The following is a 6,149-nucleotide window of genomic DNA, read 5'->3' as shown; positions in this document are numbered from 1 at the left end:
GTTGCACACCAAACTTTTGCATTCAGTTACTTTTATGCCTGACAAGCTTATGTGTCAAAAGATCGAGGCCGGCACATCACACATGTATGAATAAATACTTATCATTGTTAATCGTAACTGTATTATATTTTGTAATCTGTAAGGACAGATATGGTTGATTACCTTACAGCATATATCAATATGTGTATCGCTCAATTGATCTGATTTTGATGTGCTTGCATGCAGGGAATGGAGCAAGTGATGACTAGTGTAGGAAATGAGAAAAGAAATTTGATAACCGAGCAAGATGGGGACGTTGAATATCAAAATATGTCGTATTCAACCTGGTTTCATGGACTCGAGAGATGTTGCTTCCGCACCATTTTAGCTGTTGTTGGTTTAGATTTTGATATTTATTAATTCCACGTGTATATATTATCCAAATTTTAAAATGGGAACTTAATACAAAAATAATGGGTAGATTGAATTGTTTTTATCCTAGAAAAAGTTGTTGGAGACTTGCAGCGAGAATTCTCCTAATAAGTAATGTGAAGAAAAGTCTGTAGCATTCAAAGAATAACACATAAGAAGTTTGTAACAACTATGTAACTGTTTTGTAACATTGTACTATAAATAGGGGATCTCTATATAGAGACCCCATATCTCTCAAAAGCAAATTCTATTTAAAAAAATTAAAATATCGGACATGTTTCCAAATAATCTCTTAGGGCAGACTCTATTTAGAAGTGAAAAACATCTAAATTTCAACTTTGTTTTTTATTCAAATTTTGTCTTTTTACTCTCAAGAAATATTCTTTAAATCTACATTTTTTTTTTCCACTTCTCTTATTTTTCAATCCAAATAAACTTAATTCACACATCTCTTCTTTCACTTAATATTCTTTTTTTTTTTTTTTTCAAATTTTTTGTTCTATTTCTATTTATAAGGACCTATTTTTTTTATGACATTGGGTGAAATGGAATGTATATACGATGTTTTAAATGGAAAATGAATTATTTAATGAAGATAAATTTCAATCAAAGTGACCAAGGACGAGGTAACTCTCTACACAACTATTGTTCATAATGATTCTAATATCAATTATTATGAGGACGACTCAATCAAAATGATATTATAAAGTATTTATGCAAACTCAATCTATGTAATTTTTGACCTCTTCCGTTTATAGTTCATTTTAATAGTGAGTGTTGGAAAATGGGAATAGCCTTACGTCGAGATATCCCATGCCAACGAACTCCCTAAAACTCGCCCCTTGGGAGCAACCTATGAAGCATTAGACGATCTAATTTGGCCGTCGCGTAGTTACTTTGATATACATTTTTCTTGTGACAAATTTTTAGCTAGCATCATAATTCATTGTAAATGTTATAGGATCATCTATACAGTCACAATGAGGTACCAATTGATCCACTTTGGACTTCACAAAATTCAAATGCATCTTCGGAGGGGCACTACATAGATCAAACCAAACATTTTAACACCAACATGGTATGTATGGATGAATATACGCTTTGAAACTTACTTTTTTGATTTAATATCTTCTTACTCATGGATTAATGAATACTTAAATTGATTTATAGATATTTGATAGTTGTCAAGATTTGACACAACATAAAGGAAATGAAATAGGAGCTATTATCGTTACTCGAAATCTCAAAATGCAATTGGTGGGGAAGACTCCTAGACTTATTTTGATATGTGAGGTGGTGGTGAATTCCTCGATATCATAAAAGGGTAGAAACAAATGAAAAGGCAATGAGAAAAATGGGAACAAAAAGATGAATTGTTCTTTTAAGCTAACTTTGTCTGCATTGGATGGTTGGATTGGACCGTTTTATAAGGAGATTGTGTTGGTCATGCATTAAGAAGCGATTTATAAGAACCAACTTTAAAATAAAAGACATTCAAATTAGGCTAACTTTGTCTGCAGATAGATTTGGACTATAACCGTCTTATAAAGAGGAGATTGTGTTGGTCCTACATTAAGAGCGGTTTATTGGAACCAACTTTTAAAGGAAAAAGACGTTCAGATTAAGGCTAACTTTATCTACATTAGATATGTAGACCAAAATTCAATTTCACTAGCCATTTCAAATACAAATAGTTAGAGCCGGACTAACCTATTTCGCTTTGGATAGCTGATATGAATCATTTAGTTGGTCAATTTTAGTAATTCACTAAAATTTGGTCCATAAGAGTGACAAAAATCTTGATTTTAATACATTAATTAAAAAAATCATCATTAACTATTGTTTGTACACCTAAATGTTACATATTTATCGATGGTTTTCCCCACTACATATACAGTGTTGTGACCGGATGAGTCGTAGATTTAAAGGTTTATGAATAAGGTTTTGTACTTTATAGAGATGTGTATGAAATTGAATTTGAACAACATTTTTCTTTATTTCAAAATTTATTATTAAATTTTGGCTAACAAAATTATTTTTGGAATTTAAACACATTTAAGTTTAGGGTTTATGGTTTATAAATCGTTTAGTTGGTCAAAATTGGTCAATTTTAATAATTAAGCTAAAATTTGGTCCCGTTTTCCACAAAATTATGATTTTAATATAATAATTAAAAACATTAATAACCATTGTTTGTACACCTCAATATTACATATTTATTTTATGGTTCCCCACTACACTATAGGTGCACATATGAGTTTAGAGTTTAAGGTTTATGGGTAAGGTTTTGTACTTTATAGAGATGTGAATGAAATTGAATTTGAACAACATTTTTTTCTTTAATTCAAAACTTATTTTTGAATTTTGGCTCACAAAATTATTTTTGCAATTTAAAGACATGACTCGGTTTTGGGTTAAGAGCATATAATGAAGGAAAACTTTGATTCAAATTTTTGGTCAATTGATTTGTAGGCTTCTTTTTTGTTTCATATGAAGTCTTGAATATGCTTTGAATTTATAGTTTGAGGTATGAAATTTAAATTGAAATTTCCCCAAAAATTTAAATTTTGAATTTGAATTAAAAAATTTGTGAAATTTTGAACACAATATTTTGGTAATTTGGTTTGTATTATTCATTTCATGTTCAATACAATATGATAACATGAATTGAATTGAAATTGGAGTTAGTGATAATACAAAACACAAAATTTGAATTGAAATTTCTTGCCCAAAATTTCAAATTTTAAATTAGATTTTAAATTGAAATTTGTCTTTTTATTCAAATTTTGTTTTTACTCTCAAGAAACATTTCTTAAACCCACACATTTTTTTTTTTCCACTCCTCTTATTTTCCAATCCAAATAAACTTAATTCACATATCTTCTTTCTTTCATTATATTCATTTTCTTTTTTCAAATTCTTTTGTTCTATTTCTATTTATAAGTATCCATCTTTTTTTTTTTTTTTTTCATTTTTTTTATGACATTGAGTGAAATGGAATAGGCATATGATACTTTTAATGTAGAAAATGAACTATTTAATGAAGAGAAATTTCAATCAAGTGACTAAGGCGACAACCAAGGCGATGAAGTAACTCTCTACACAACTATTGTTCATAGTGATTCCAATATCAATTATTATGAGGACGACTTAATCAAAATGATATTACAAAGTATTTATGCAAACTCAATCTATGAGGACTGACCTTTTCCGTTTATGCTTCATTTTAATAGTAAGTGTTTGAAAATGGGAATAGCTTTCGCCTTGAGACATCCCAAGCCAACAAACTTCCTAAGACTCTGGCCTAACCGGAGCAACCTATGAAGCATTACACCAAAACATGCTATTTGTAACTAAGTTATAGGGTTAGTATTATTTTTGTAACGCTTAAAATGTGTTGCAAATTTGGTGTGGGTAATGTGTTACAAATGTTTGCAATGGTTTTTAAGCATTGCAAAACACTATTTTACTAACGGTTAACAAATGTTGCTTAATTGACTTTGCAACGGTTTTTTTTCAATCCTCGATCGTAAGCTGTCGTGGTTCGATTGTAACGATTTTGTAACGGTTTCTGACCGTTAGGAACCATTTAAATTTAATTAAAAAAAATAATTCCAATTTTCTCCCCATTTACAGGGACCTAAACCTGCAAAGATGTTCTGCCAAATTTTGCAATACAACATTATCCTTCAAAATTTCCAATACAACACTTTCTTAGAAACTTTATTTACACAAAACTAAACTAAAAAAATTTCAAGTTTGTAGTATCTTGCAATGCAAACCAAATAAAACATTAATACAAAACCAAAAATACAAATGAGTCCACCTTTTTTATAAATGGTAGTCTCAAACTAGTCGAACAAGAAACTTCCATCTTGTAGCTATGTACGTACTATGGAGCAATCTTTATCTGACTTCAGAACACTGTAAAACGCTTCTTTCTCACCACCACCAGATGACTGGAGTGGGTTAACCTGTTCAAAACTACCATGCACCATATTGTCGCTCCCAACACGCACTTTGTCACTATTTTTGTACAGGCGGAGCACAAGGATACATGACCTGGAATATTTAAATTCCTTAATTTTCCAATATCTATGATAGCACAATATGATATTTAAAAGAGTGTGTTAAAAGAAAAAGTAAGTCCGAATGCAAACTAACCCTGAAACAATAATCACAACCAGGCATAACAATCGGGCTAACTTGCATAACCGCATCAGACAAAACAATCAATTAAGCTATAGTTATTTTCATATGCATAATACATTACTTACCCATTAGTGGAAGCTAAAAAAATAACTTAATTTTCTATAACTATAACAATGAGAAGATGCCTGCATCATAAATTTTAATCAGTAACTTGGAGTCTTGGACCGGAAAAGAGATACGAGAGTTTAACTGTATGGAACTGAACTTTTGAAATTTTAAATTTTGAGCTGAACTTTTCAAATTTCAAATGAAGAGATGTGTTGGTCTTGCATTATGAATGGTTCAATTTAACTAACTTAAAAGAGTAGATGTTCAAATTGGGCTATTCTATGCCCTCCTTTGTGGTTGGAATGAATTTGTCTTATACATAGATGAGGTGTACGGTCCTGCATTAGAAACGGTTTAATTGCACTAACTTGAAAAATAAAAGATGTTCATATAAGGCTATCTTTTTCTGTCGTAATTGGTTGGACTGGACTGTTTTGCACATATACGAGATGTGTAGGTCTTGCATTAGGAACGGTTTAATTGAACTAACTTATAAAAAACAAAGATGTTCAAGTTAGACTATCCCTTTATGCCTCTGTTGGTTGGATTGGACTGTCTTATACTTAGATTAGATTTTGTTGGTCCTGCATTAAGATCGGTTTAACTGAACTAACTTAAAGAGAAAAGACGTTCTAACCAGGCTAACATTTTCTGTTTTAGTTGGTTGAACTGAATTGTCAAAAATCCTTGATAAAGTCGTCAAAATATTATTAGGCCCAAGAGGGGTGTGCCCAAGCACAATTTTAAGTTTGGGGTCTGCTTTGAGAAAAAATGGGGTATGTCTTGAGATGGGGTCTGCCTTGAGAGATTTGGGGTCTGTAAGTAGTCCTTCTCATAAATAGGAAACATAATGTACAGAAGAATTACTGAATGAAATAAGGGCCTGTTTGTTAAATTTTAACTTATGGAAAGGAAATGAAATAATGAGAGTGGTCCACTATGGAAATGAAAGAAATGGAATGGAATGGAAACAATTTTAAAATTGTGTCTGTTTGGTAAACCGTGAAAAGGAAAGTAAAACTGGGGAAATGAATAATCCCGTTTGTTATAAAAAAAAACTGTGGAAAGGAAAAGAAAGTTGGAAACAGACATCATATTACCTAACAATTTTCTTTAAACTCATAGTTCCTACGAAAAAAAAATTTGGCATCACCTATCCCATTTTGGGCACATATATCATACATGACACCTGTAAAAAGAAATTCAGCATATAGAATAAAAAAAAAAAAAGACATAAACTACCCTGTTTTATCAACACTCGTAGAGTATAAATAAGCTTTCCTACACCTGCAAACAATACACATGCATAATATTATCCATAAAACTACCACAACTATGTACCCCATAGTGCATTTAGAAAATAACAACAAAGAACTAGGTTTAAATCCTCAAAACATCCACAACACTTAAAATAAACATCAAAAAGTGCATCTAAAACCCCAAGAGAAGACTTAAGAACCCATCAAGTCAATTTTCAG

This window comes from Coptis chinensis, chromosome 2 (assembly GCF_015680905.1).
Source record: "Coptis chinensis isolate HL-2020 chromosome 2, ASM1568090v1, whole genome shotgun sequence".
Taxonomy (NCBI): Eukaryota; Viridiplantae; Streptophyta; class Magnoliopsida; order Ranunculales; family Ranunculaceae; genus Coptis; species Coptis chinensis.
Note: the sequence above shows the minus strand (reverse complement) of the source record.